The sequence below is a fragment of the Tarenaya hassleriana genome, unplaced genomic scaffold (assembly GCF_000463585.1).
Source record: "Tarenaya hassleriana unplaced genomic scaffold, ASM46358v1 Cleome103, whole genome shotgun sequence".
Taxonomy (NCBI): Eukaryota; Viridiplantae; Streptophyta; class Magnoliopsida; order Brassicales; family Cleomaceae; genus Tarenaya; species Tarenaya hassleriana.
In genome coordinates this window covers 182788-198024 of record NW_010960521.1, presented here as the reverse complement: position 1 = coordinate 198024, position 15237 = coordinate 182788, and positions in this window count along the sequence as shown.

Sequence of the window (15237 nt, the reverse complement as noted above, 5' to 3'; positions counted from 1 at the left end):
GAAGGGACCTAGAGCACACTAAACAAAGGGGAAGAATATTAGGAAGCAAGAGATCGGAGTAGAAGACGAAGATCACGAAGCCGAGAAATCGACTAAGAGTTTCTTCCTTATTCTATTTTACGATGTTTTGTTGTATGGATATGAACCCTGACGTCTCGATGTTTAGCGAGTAGTCCCACAGCTGTAGGTTAGGGATTTGCTATGTAGGGATCTTTGGTTTTTAATTCCATATTTTATGGATTTATTTATTCTATTCAGTTTATTGAATTGGTCTTAATGCGTTTGATCTTGTTGGCCGCTTGATTGAATGATCTTAGGGTTTTAATTCACATAGACATATGGGATTCTAACCTGGAACTAATTCAATAAATAGAACATGTATCACATCGGGAGATGGGTATTTGCCTAGGAATTATGATAGCATTCGTTCATGCATCCAGAGTATTAGACTATCGAATCGGGAGATTGGTAGGATTAAACCTGGATAGTGAGATTAGACTTGGAAGAGTTGATCTCTATCTTAGAGCTTGAATTCCTTGAATTGGATAGATAAACCATTAAGTTTGCATCCTTTGAAAGATCCTTGCATGTAAAGCAATCCCGAAGCCTGCAGTACTCATCATTGATTGTTTACAGCCGTTTTTCGTTATTTGCTTTGTTCACTACACTCCCATTATATTTTCCTTGGATCTTGACTTGGATTAGATTTGAATTCTTTGTCTACTTTTGTCCCTGTGTTCGACCCTAGTTGCTACACACGATCTGTACACTTGCGGTATTTGTTGAGTCTAGATTAATTATCACTTGATTCATATTTCTACACCTAGATTGACGACATCAAGTTTTTGGCACCATTGCCGGGGATAATTTAGGCAACAGGATTAGATCCTATCTAGTCTTGATCTTTTTCTTCTTTTTCTTAAGTGATTTCTCACGTTTTCTTTGTTTGTTTGTTGTTTTTCGTTTGTGCGTAGGGTTTCCTAGTGTATGACCAGAAGTGCTGGGACATCAGATCTAGTACCTTTTGATCCTGAACTTGAAAGGACAATTACACACATCCGTCGACAGCGAAAACAGATGGAGAACGATCAAGATCTCGCTTTTCCCGGTTATGCTGCAGGCAATGCTAATTCAACTTTTGCTCAATATAACACGCCAAAGCACACCGAGCTTATGGCCGGTATACGACTGCCGACCATCGACATGACTCGTTTCGAGCTCAACCCGGCTACCATTCAGATGCTTAGCAATAATTCTTTCCGGGGTAGGCCAAACGAAGACCTGAACGCACATCTCACGCGTTTCAAGATGATGTGCCACTTAATCAAAAGAGAGGCCAGGGTGACGGACGATAACCTCCGTCTACTCGCTTTTCATTGGACTCTCATGGATGCTGCATTGGAATGGCTATATGACTTAGCACCTGATTCCATCCATACTTGGGATCAACTGGAAGTTCAGTTCATGTCTAAATTCTTTCTAGCCCATCACACTCAAGCAGCTCTCTCAGGTATACCCTCGTTTAAGCAGGATCAAAGGGAGAGTCTACCCGATGCTTGGAGAAGATACAAAGGATATCAGAAGTCATGTCCTCATCATGGGCTCACAAAAATTATCTGATCAACACCTTTCTCCGAGGGCTCCGCAACGATACCAAGACTCTGATCCGCGTATACCAATTCTCTGATCCGAGCCTCCTGCGGTGGCAGCATCCAAAACAAGTCATTCACGGAGCTGGAACAACACATTGAGATGATGGCTCAAGAAGAAGATGCTCCGAGTGAATATTCTCGCGATATACCTAGGAGAGAAGGCGATCCCAGCCTGAAGATGGTTATTGATCAATTGGCAGCGCTTAATGCTAAATTCGCGAATGCCAACCTGATTTCCACCACAAATGCTCCTACACACCCACAAGACGATCTCGGCATGTATGCAGTGGAAGAGAGAATTGAGGATCTAAACTACGTGAACAACAACACCTACACGAACTCCTACAACCCAGGGTGGAAGAATCATCCCAATCTCTCTTACAAGTCAAACAACGTCGAGAATCCCACACCAAATAACCCGAGAGCATCTCACAACCCAAATCAGAGGATTCCACCCGGTTTTGCCTTTCAATCCAGGGGTCCTAATCAGAACTCCAACTATAGAGCTCCGGGGCAGACTTACAACAATCCCACACCTCCTGGTAATCGTGATCTTACTCAAGATACATATGCTCTTATTCAGCAACTCATGCAGGCACATGAAAAGACGACTCAGGAGTTCCGCACTCAATTCACTAGCATTGACGCCCATTTTAAGCTCATAGATAATCAGATTGCTCAGTTAGCAGCGGACTCTCAAAGCCGTCTGGCATCCTTCCAGGTAAACCTGAGACTAACCCTCGCGAACACATTAATGCCATCACTCTGCAGAATGGTAAACAGGTCGACAGCCGACACTCTCCAATGGTCGAGCAAAGCGAGGTTTTCAATGATCGTGCTACCCGGATGACACTCCCAAACCAGCATACGTACCTCCTCCTCCTAGGCCTCCACTGGTACCATTTCCATCCCGCCTGCGGAAGCACTACGAAGATAGCCAATTTGCTAAGTTCGCAGAGATGCTGAAGAAACTCGAGGTAACCATGCCTTTCACTGAAGCTATTTTACAGATTCCCTCGTATACTAAGTTTTTGAAGGACATCCTGACCAAGAAGAGGGTCGTTGAGAAAGAGACCGTAGCTCTTACTGTCGAATGTAGTGCCTTGATTCAACACGAGTTACCACCTAAGCGCTCAGACCCAGGTAGTTTCTCGATCCCTTGTACATTGGGTAACGTTTACATCGATCGTGCCCTGTGTGACAGGAGCCAGTGTTAGCCTTCTACACTCTCCATCTTCAAGAAGCTGAATGTGGGCGAACTAAAACCCACTCGAATGGCTTTCCAATTGGCCGATCGCTCTATTAAGTACCCTGCTGCAATACTTGAAGACGTCCCTTTGAAAGTCGGGAATTTTTATATTTTCATGGTTCTAAACATGGATGAGGATTCTAAGGTACCCATCATTCTCAGTCGTCCGTTCCTTAACACCGCAGATGTTGTCATCCATGTTCGAGCAGGTCGCCTCACCATGAAGATTGGCGATGAGACGGTAGAATTTACTCTAGAAAAAACTCTCAAGCAATCGTCATCCACAGAATCTGCCTACTTCATCGATATCTTCGGACCATTAGCCGAAAAGGTAATACACCAATTTCATCATGATGATCCTTTAGAGCTCAATCTTTTATCGCATGATAGCATTTACACCGATATAGACCAGCTGTGGATCTACGGTCGCATTCTAGAGCATGAAGACTTTTTGGAGAATTTCGAGCTAGACATGATCGTGTCTAGCACCCCACACGATCGTGCCCAAAGCCGCGATGCCATCTGCGCAAATCAGCCATTTGACCCGATCGTGTCTCTACTGCAACACGATCGTGTTGCCAGTGTTTCGACTTCCAGAAAAATTCAGCCATCTGACCCGATCGTGTCTCTACTGCAACACGATTGTGTCTTCTCCTCATATCAAAATCCGAACTATTCACAATTAGACCTGATCGTGTCGGACAGTGTCACACGATCGTGTCATGTCCCAAATTCCATGCACATTCCATCTTCGTCCCACGCCATGTCTCTTCCCACAACCAACTCATGTATGTTTCCTAACCCCCTAGTTGATTCTGTTCTTACCGTCACAAACGACCCTGCATCCACCGATTGGAATCCTGATTGTGCACCGGAGCTTGATCTTAAACCTCTCCCGAAAGGACTCAGGTATGAATACTTTGGACCCAAATCCACATATCCTGTTATCATTAACGCTGACTTAGATTCCTCCCAAGTCGATCTGTTGTTAGCAATGCTGCGCAAATACAAGAAAGTGATAGGTTACACGATCGGAGATATCAAGGGCATCAGTCCATCTTTATGCATGCATCGGATTCACCTCGAAGATGCGACGAAAACTTCTATTGAACATCAACGTCGTCTCAACCCGAAGCTTCAAGAGGTCGTCAAGAAAGAAGTAATGAAACTTCTAGACGCAGATATTATCTTTCCTATCTCCGATAGCTCTTGGGTTAGTCCTGTGCAGGTAGTTCTGAAGAAAGGGGGAATGACAGTCATCAAAAACGATCGCAATGAGTTGATACCGACAAGGACTGTCACAGGATGGCGTATGTGCATTGATTACAGGAAACTCAACACCAACACAAAGAAGGATCATTTTCCACTGCCATTCATTGATCAAATGCTCGAGCGTCTCGCTCTGCATTCCTACTTCTGCTTTCTAGACGGGTATTCAGGGTTCTTTCAGATCCCTATACACCCTTCTGACCAGGAAAAGACTACGTTTACTTGCCCATATGGTACTTTTGTTTATAGACGTATGCCTTTTGGTCTTTGCAACGCCCCTATTACTTTTAAGCGTTGCATGATGGCTATCTTCTCAGATGTGATTGAGGATATTATGGAGGTGTTCATGGATGATTTTTCTGTCCATGGGCCCTCCTTTGATGTGTGTCTGATGAATCTTTCTCGAGTTCTAGACAGGTGTTCACAGGCTAATTTAGTGCTAAACTGGGAGAAGTGCCACTTCATGGTTCACGAAGGCATCATTCTCGGCCACAAGATTTCAGAAAGAGGGATCGAGGTTGATAGAGCTAAGATAGAAGTAATCGAGAAACTGCCCCCACCTTGCAACGTTAAAAGCATCCGCAGTTTTCTCGGTCATGCTAGTTTCTACAGGAGGTTCATTAAGGATTTCTCCAAAATCTCCAAACCTCTAACCGACCTGCTCTGCAAGGAAGCGTCATTTGAGTATACGGCTGAGTGCAATATAGCATTCCAAACTCTGAAGAACGCTCTGACATCTGCTCCTATCATTCAACCTCCAGATTGGGATCTTCCTTTCGAAATCATGTGTGACGCAAGTGATTACGCGGTTGGTGCAGTTCTCGGCCAGCGTAAAGACAAGAAACTTCACGCTATCTACTATGCAAGTCGAACCTTAGATGATGCCCAGACGAACTACACCACGACGGAGAAGGAAATGCTTGCCATTGTTTTCGCGTTCGAGAAGTTCCGATCCTATCTCATCGGGGCCAAAGTCATTGTCTACACTGATCACACCGCACTCAGGTATCTCCTGTCCAAGAAAGACGCTAAACCACGACTTATTCGATGCACACTACTCTTACAGGAGTTCGATTTGGAAATACGGGATAGAAAAGGAACTGAGAACGGCGTTGCTGATCATCTCTCCTGACTTCAGATTCCCGAGTTAATCCCAATTGACGATTCACTCCGTGACGAGCAAATCATGGTGATATCCATACAATCTGACGCTCCTTGGTATGCAGACTACGTCAATTATCTGGTTAGTGGCCTCCTTCCTCCTGAGCTAAATTACAACGGGAGAAAGAAATTTCTCCATGACGTTCGTAATTTCTTCTAGGATGAGCCTTTCCTATTCAAGCGCGGTAAAGACGGGTTATTCTGACGATGTATACCCGAGGATGAGATTCAGCGTGTGATCTTCCACTGTCACTCCTCCGATTATGCCGCCCATTTCGCTAGTTCAAAGACAGCCTCCAAGATCCTTCAAGCAAGTTTTTACTGGCCATCTCTTTTTAAAGACGTTCACCAGTTTGTCTCTTCTTGTGATGCTTGCCAGCGCACTGGAAGCATCTCTCCCCATCATGAAATGCCTCAACAGTTCATCCTGGAGGTTGAACCTTTTGATGTCTGGGGGATCGACTTTATGGGCCCTTTTCCGCCCTCGTGTGGACATCTCTACATATTGGTCGCAGTGGATTATGTGAGCAAATGCAGTATGTATCTTTCACCCTACCATTCGCTACTTCCATCAGTTTCTAGTTTGCTGCCTTTTTGCGAAGCACACTGCCAGTCATGTCTCGCTGGGAGATTTGGCCATCATACGCTACGCCCTCATGGACCTGTTTGACGGTGACTCATGGAACATGGAAGTGACTGACATCGCCTCCTTGGTCACTCGACATTTTGCCCGTATGCTGACCAACCCCACTGAGCGGAAGCCAATACTTTATGTTGGTGGCATAATCTCCTTGATTGCACAGCAGCGGCGGATCAACCTATCCGGATACGGTTCTCCTATCCCCGGTTCCACCACCCTGGACAGGAACGTGCTCCTGAACAAGAGTATGTTGATGATCGATGACTACGGCGATACGTTCTGGTCCAACAGGTACGATCGAACGCTCTACATTACTCACATTGACCGCATTCCACCCCTCACTCTGGAGGGTCTCTGTACTGTTGTTCCCGCCGTCGATCAGCCTCCGTGCCGAGCCCCACCTCGCGACGTTCCCAGCTCTTCCCGACAGCCCCCTTATCAGAGTCCGACTCTCAACGACGACGCTGAAATACGGACCCTCGAACAACTCTGTGAGGACGATTACTTCGAGTTGATGGTGTTGGGTTTTCCTGGGATCTCATGAGCGAATCCTATTCCTAAGAGATCAGTTCTAGGGTTTGCGCAGCGGATGTAAAACAAAAATTTTAATGAAACCCTATAACCTATCATGCATGATCTTGTAGAAATAGAACGCTTACCTCAATCGATCCGGGGCCTGTATCAATTGATCTGTTCGTCCGATCACTGTAGGCAGGAAGAATACCTTGCCCTCTACATGTATCCACACGGCGGAAAGGATTCCAACGGTTGGAACTTGTCTGCTAGGACTGAAGAACACGTTCTACTTTGCGCAAAGGATTCAGGGATCTTTCTCTTAGGTTTTTCACTCTCCAAACCTCTCCCTAGGGTCTGAAATTCATACCAAAAGAGATGGGTGGCGTTCCCCTAAGTTTTCCCACATTAAAACCCTAATTAGAGCGAGTTTAGTAAATCCCGACGTCTAGACCGATCGGTCTGGAGCTTTTTAACGTCTGGATCGATCGGTCCATGTCTGGACCGATCGGTCTGGAACAATTTCCGGACCTCACACGTTACCTCTGGACCGACCGGTCTACGTCTAGACCGATCGGTCTGGATTAGCTGGACCGATCGATTCAGACCTTCTGGACCGGTCGGTCTGGCCTCCGCTCCACCGGGAATTTCTCGCCTCTTCTCGCGCATTCGTCCTTTCCTGTGTGTGTGACCCTGTAGGCTCATCCGATATAGCAGTATAACACGAAATCTCTTATTTCAGTTATACAAATCATAGGCGATCTCTAGCAAGACACTATGACTACCTATCTCGAATAGAGTTTGTTCGTGATCCTACGAATGCCAGTGATGATTCCGTTTGATGATCCTTTTGTATCACGATATCATATGTCGAATATAAGGCATGGACAAGCCACCTTATCTGATTCGACTGCTTTCTCGTTCACTGAGTTCGACTGTCTGAAATAGATGACGTTCGTCTATAGTGCGGCCACACATTTCTACAGTCTCGCTCACACGAGGGGCCCAGCGATATCTCTCTCTTTTACGAGAGGTACAAATCCCGTCTTGACTATCTACAATCCAGCACATGATTCGTTTCGTACCTCATACACGCCTTTATAGTTCTCCTGTTACGCAGGACGTTTGACGTAATCAAAGTACGCAACTCCTCATGTTGGATTCCGTAGATATCTCAGGTCTTAGGATCCAATCATGGAACCGTCATATGAGATTCAAGTCATGACGCTAGTCCATGTGACAATCTCATGCGGGTCAATCCAGTATTCCGTTCTCCAACGAATACTTATGATTGTGATCGTATCCAATACCTATGATCATCTATATGATCATCAATCACACATCATACTAGTCTTATTATGTCGTTATTCCCATAACGACACAAGACTAGGGAGTTTAGTATTGTTCATAACAATACATGGATTTCCTAACACATCTAGTATGCAAGAACATGTAATGAATCAAATACTCTCATAAAACCATAAAAAGTATCAATACATCAAATGTATCTAAATAAAGCTCATAAACAGTACATCATAGAGCACTAAACCAACAATCTCCCATTTAGTCTAATCATGAACTCTAAACATCTAATGCCCATATCCCTAACATGACCCTCATGCTTCAACGAAGGGAGAGGCTTTGTCAACGGATCGACAATGTTGTCATCTATCGACACTCTTCAAATGTGCACGTCTCCTCTGTCTATGATCTCCCTGATAAGGTGAAATCGTTTGAGTATGTGTTTGGATCGTTGATGGGATGTGGGTTCTTTTGCTTGTGCGATCGCTCCATTGTTGTCACAATACAGAGCAATGAGTCGAACCCGATTTTTAGCCTTTGAATCCCTCATTTTAGAACAAACATGATCTAAGTCCATTATCCTTATCTTTGCATGATTGGTGACTCCCGAATCCCATAACCTTCCCATTTGATTGTTTTCCCACACTTTTTGATCGCTTTGGTTTACTTTATTGGATTTAGTTACCCATAAATCCAAAAACCACAAAACCAATTTCCATCTTTATTTTTGCCCTTTTTCCTAGTTTTAGTCGATTCCTAACTTAATCGCATAAGTGTTGCGTGTCGGGTTACAAATTTAAAACTCGTCATGCAAGTGATCAAGTGGCGACGTTGCCGGGGACTTTTGACGATTTTTATATCTAGGATAGATTGATTCTGAGTCAGTCTTTTCGGAGTCTTTGATTGCTTGTTTGTTTTCGTGTGTTTGTTCACTTCCTTTTTCTGTGTGTTTGTGTTTTTCCTTTTCTCTTGAGTCATTTTCCTTTTTATTTTCTTTTTCTTGCCTTTTTGTTTCTTATTTTTACGTTTTAGCTTTTTCTAGACTTTTCTAGACTTGTTCTGGATTTTTTCTGCACTTTTCTGGATTTTTTCTGGACTTTTTCGGTTATTTATTTTTACTCCGTTTTTATTTTCTTCATTTCACCTTCTCTGCTTTTTTTTTTTTTCTGGACATTTGCAAGTATCTCTCTATAGTGTATGAACACAAGGTCTTCTTGGAGACAGCTAGAATAAACGCCAGAAGAGGCAGCAAGGTGTGAGGGTGCAGCAAGAGAAAATGTCCAGGCCAATGAGACGCTTAGGACATACACTACGCCTAAGCATACTCATTTGTTTTCATGCATCAACTGATCACCCCGAGATGATTTTGAATTGCAGCCGCAGTGCATACAAATGTTGATGTTGGGAATTCCTGGGATCTCTACCGCGAATCAAATTCCTATGAGATCGATTCTAGGGTTTGCGCAGCGGATATAAAATAAAAATTTCTATAAACCCTAAAACCATGCATGTATGAATCGTAGAAACATTAGAACACTTATCTCAATCGATCCGGGGCCTGTTTCAATTGGTGTGTTCGTCCGATCACAAAGGCAGGAAGATTACCTCGCCCTCTACACGTATCCACACGACGGAAAGGATTCCAACGCCTTGGAACTTGTCTGCTAGGACTTGAAAACTCGTTCTCCAATGCGCCAGGGTTTCAGGGATCTATCTCAGGGTTTTCGGATCTCCAAAACCTCTCAAAAGGTCTGAGAATTCGTGCTCATCAGATTAGGAGGCGTTCCCCAAGTGTTCCTCACCTTAAAACCCTAATTAGAGTGAGATAAGTAGTTCCCGACGCCTGGACCGATCGGTCTGGGACTTTTTCGGATCGAACAACATTTGTTCGTAACCTCTGGACCAATCGGTCCATGCACCTGAACCGGTCGGTCTGGGCAAGCCTGGACCGATCGGTCCAGCCTTGCGGACCGATCGGTCGGGCCTCCGTGCCTCCGGAAATTTCTCGTCTTTTCTCGCGCATTTGTCCTTTCCTATGTATGTGACCCTGTAGGCTCATTCGAGATAGCAGTATGACCCGAAATCTCCATTTTGGGTATATAAGTCATAGGCGGTCTCTAGCAAGACACTATGACTACCTAGCCCGAATAGAGTTTGTTCGTGATCTTATGAACATCAGTGATGATTCCGGTTGATGATCCTTTTGTATCACGATATCATATGTCGAACATAAGGCATGGAAAGCCACCTTATCTGATTCGATTGCTTTCTCGTTCACTTAGTTTGACTGTATGAAATAGACGACGCTCGTCTATAGTGTGGCCACACATTTCTACAGTCTCGCTCACACGAGGGGTCCAGCGATATCTCTCTCTTTTACGAGAGGTATAAATCTCATCTTGACTATCTACAATCCAGCACATGATTCGTGTCGTACCTGATATACGCCTTTATAGTCCTCCTGTTACGCAGGACGTTTGACGTATTCAAAGTACGCTTCTCCTCATGTTGGATTCCGTAGACATCTCAGGTCATAGGATCCAATCATGGAATCGTCACATGAGATTCAAGTCATGACGCTAATCCATGTGACAATCTCATGCGGGTCAATCCAGTAGTATTCCGTTCTCCAACGAATACCTATGATTGTGATCGTATCCAATACCTATGATCATCTCTATGATCATCTATCACACATTATACTAGTCTTAGTACATCATTATTCCCACAATGATATATGACTAGGGAGTTTAGTATTGTTCATAACAATACATGGATTTCATAACATATTTAAAGTATGCGCAATACGTAATGAATCAAACACTCATCCATAAAACTATTATGATACACGCCTTGGCTCGGAGAGGATGGAACAAGGTCGAATCGCAGTCTCACGCACTTCACTGAGAAGGCTCTCGACTTTCGATCGGGTATGGTGTTCAAAGGGGAAGGGTGGTCCTCGGAATCAGTCACGGATCAAGCGATGCTCGACGTAATTTCGAAAAGAAAGATGGATGGAACGAAGGGGAAGAATAGATAGGGGACTTCGGACACACAAAGGCTTGAGTTCGGACACACCAAACTCGTGATCTCGGACACACCGAAGATCGGGATAAATTTTGGACAAACCGAAGAGGAGTTTATAAAACTCGAAATGTTTGAGACATTCTACAAGTCTGATTACAAATGATGCACTACAAGGCCTTTATATAGGCTATAATTCTCAACTACAACATTAAATGACAAGAACATGCAAGAGGGGTAGGAGTCCAATGCATTAAATGAGGTGGTTGGAAAGCTAGTTGTTGGAGTTGCCTTGATGATGAAGAAGCTTCCTTTGGATAATTGCCTTGCACTCCAAGCAACTTTCTTTTACTTGGTGGCTTCGATCCGAGGTGAAACTCGGTTGTGGAACTCGGGATTTGTGATGGGATTCCTGGGATCTCTAGAGCGAATCCTATTCCTAAGAGATCGATTCTAGGGTTTGCACAGCGGATGTAAAACAAAAATTTATGGAACCCTAGAACCATGCTTCTTAAGAATCATAGAAACATTAGAACGCTTACCTCAATCGATCCGGGGCCTGTATCAATTGAAGAACTCGCCTGATCACGAAAGAGAGAAGAATACCTCGTCCTCTACACGTATCCACACCTCGGGATGAATTCCAACGGTTGGAACTTTTCTGCTAGGACCCGAATCAGCTATTCGGTTTCGCGCTTCGAGAAAACGAGACTCAGAACTCCTTGAACTCTTTGGATCTCACCAAAAGCTCTTAGAATTCTTCCAAAGACGGCTCAAAAAGTCTCTTCCGAAAGAGAGAAGAATACCTCGTCCTCTACACGTATCCACACCTCGGGATGAATTCCAACGGTTGGAACTTTTCTGCTAGGACCCGAATCAGCTATTCGGTTTCGCGCTTCGAGAAAACGAGACTCAGAACTCCTTGAACTCTTTGGATCTCACCAAAAGCTCTTAGAATTCTTCCAAAGACGGCTCAAAAAGTCTCTTCTTCAATTAGGGTTTTAATCTCCTTCTTATAAGGTGATTTAACCCTAATTCGGTCTAATTTTCGAAAACCCGAAAGCCGGAACGGACGGTATATATTTATATATAAATATTTATAAGTTTATATGCCTACGTGGACCGTCCGTTCCAGACAAGCCAGAACGGACGATCTGCCTTCTGTGGACCGTCGGGTCTAGACCTGGCGGACCGTCGGGTCTGGCCCTTTCGGTCCGTCCGTTCTAGCCTCTTCCGTCTCGGTTTTTCCGTCGTTTTCTCGTCAAACTTGGTACTGTACCGGTTTGATGCCATGTCCTACAAAAGAAACAAAAATAGAACGAATAAAACAAATGCAGATTCTATCAATGATCTACTACCAGCTAGTCCATCATCAATCAATGGCAACATAGATGCACATGTTGGATTTTCCTGGGATCTCAAGAGCGAATCTAATTCCTAAGAGATCAGTTTTAGGGTTTGCGCAGCGGATGAAAAACAAAAATTTTGATAAAACCCTAAAACCTATCATGCATGATCTTGTAGAAACGATAGAACGCTTACCTCAATCGATCCGGGGCCTGTATCAATTGATGTGTTCGTTCGATCACTGTAGGCAGGAAGAATACCTCGCCCTCTACACGTATCCACACCTCGGGATGGATTCCAACCTTTGGAACTTGTCTGCTAGGACTCGAATCTTCTATTCGATGATGTGCTTCAAGAAGTACTCTAGGTCGGCTCCCCTTGTTAGGGTTAATTATCTCCTTTTTTTCAAGTGATTAATCCTAGATCCGGACTTTAAAATTAAATCCGAAACCCAGACCGAACGGACTGCTTAGTAGTCCGTTCGGTCTAGCCACTTGGTCCGTTCGAACCAGACACATAACTAGGTCCGTTCGGTCCGACGGGTCAGTCCGTTCGGTCCAACACTTGGTCTGTTCGGACTGGACTCTCTAGTCCGTTCGGTCCAACAATTTGGTCCGTTCGGACTAGATGCTCCGGTCCGTTCGGTCTACTCCTAGACCGGACGGTCCGGACCTCTGTCCAGATTTCTCGACGTTTTCTCGTGCATTTGTCCTTCCCTGCGTGTGTGACCCTGTAGGCTCATTCGATATAGCAGTATAACCCGAAATCTCTATTCCGGATATACAAGTCATAGGCGGTCTCTAGCAAGACACTATGACTACCTATCTCGAATAGAGTTTGTTCGTGATCTTACGAACGCCAGTGATGATTCCGGTTGATGATCTTTTTGTATCACAATATCATATGTCGAATATAAGGCATGGACAAGCCACCTTATCTGATTCGACTGCTTTCTCGTTCACTGAGTTCGACTGTCTGAAATAGACGACGTTCGTCTATAGTGCGACCACACATTTCTACAGTCTCGCTCACACGAGGGGCCCAGCGATATCTCTCTCTTTTACGAGAGGTACAAATCCCGTCTTGACTATCTTTAATCCAGCACATGATTCGTTTCGTACCTGATACACGCCTTTATAGTCCTCTTGTTACGCAGGACGTTTGATGTAATCAAAGTACGCAACTCCTCATGTTGGATTCCGTAGATATCTCAGGTCTTAGGATCCAATCATGGAACCGTCATATGAGATTCAAGTCATGATGCTAGTCCATGTGACAATCTCATGCGGGTCAATCCAGTATTCCATTCTCCAACGAATACCTATGATTATGATCGTATCCAAATACCTATGATCCTCTATATGATCATCAATCACACATCATACTAGTCTTATTATGTCATCATTCCCATAATGACACAAGACTAGGGAGTTAAGTATCATTCATAATGATACATGGATTTCATAACACATCTAGTATGCAAGAACATGTAATGAATCAAATACTCTCATAAACCATAGAAAGTATCAATACATCCAATGTATCTAAATAAAGCTCATAAACAGTACATCATAGAGCACTAAACCAACATCACAGTCGTTCCAAATGAAAACAATGAACTCATACCAACTAGAACCGTTACGGGATGGAGAATGTGCATTGATTATCGAAAACTTAACACAAACACCCGTAAAGATCACTTCCCCCTTCCATTCATCGATCAAATGTTAGAGAGACTTGCATTGCATTCTTACTTTTGTTTTCTCGATGGTTACTCCGGTTTCTTCCAAATTCTTATCCATCCGAGTGACCAAGAGAAAACGACATTCACATGCCCTTACGGCACTTTCGCATATAGACGCATGCCATTTAGATTATGCAATGCACCTGCAACTTTTCAAAGATGCATGATGGCTATTTTCTCCGATGTCATTGAAGATATAATGGAGGTATTCATGGACTATTTTTCTGTCCATGGACCCTCCTTTGATGCGTGTTTAACCAATCTCCATCGAGTGTTAGACAGGTGTCTCAAGGCGGATTTGGTTTTGAATTGGGAGAAATGCCACTTCATGGTATGAGAGGGCATTGCACTTGGTCATCGGATTTCGGACAAGGGGATAGAAGTGGATAGAGGGAAAGTGGAAGTGATTGAGAAGCTACCGCCACCGACCAACGTTAAAGAGATCCGAAGTTTCTTAGGTCACGCCGGGTTTTACAGAAGATTCATCAAAGATTTTTCGAAGATAGCGAGACCCTTGACCGCGCTTTTGGGCAAGGACATCCCATTTGAGTTTAGTGAGGAGTGTCGTAGGGCATTTGAATATTGAAGAAGGCATTAGTATCACCTCCGATCATTCAAACCCCGGATTGGAGCATCCCTTTTAAATTGATGTGTGATGCTATATACTATGCAAGTCGGACGCTCGATGATGCCCAAATGAATTACTCCACCACGGAGAAAGAGCTCCTTGCTATAGTATTTGCCTTCGAGAAATTTAGATCATACTTGGTGGGTTCTAAAGTGATCGTATACACGGATCATGCCGCCTTGAGGTACTTGCTCACGAATAAAGATGCTAAACCAAGGTTGATCCGATGGGTGCTACTTCTACAAGAGTTTGATCTAGAGATCCGCGACAGGAAAGGAACGGAGAATACAGTGGTGGATCATCTATCGAGATTGGAGGTACCCGAAGCTATACCAAGACGATTCACTAAGGGAAGAACACATCTTATCCTTGGAAATCAAGAACGTGACTCCTTGGTATGCGGATTTCATCAACTATTTGGTTGCTAAGGTGATACCCCCGGAGCTAAGCTACAACGGGAAGAAAAAGTTCTTCCCTGATGTTAGAGACTACTTTTGGGATGAACCTTTCTTGTTTAAGAGAGGTAAGGACGGATTATTTCGAAGATGCATTCCGGAGGAGGAAGTGGAGCAAGTGATACATCATTGCCACGCATCGGATTACGCAGGGCATTTCGCTTCGGCCAAGACAGCCGCAAAGATCCTACAATCGGGTTTCTATTGGCCAACATTGTTCAAGGATGTGCACACTTTTGTAAGCTCATGCGAT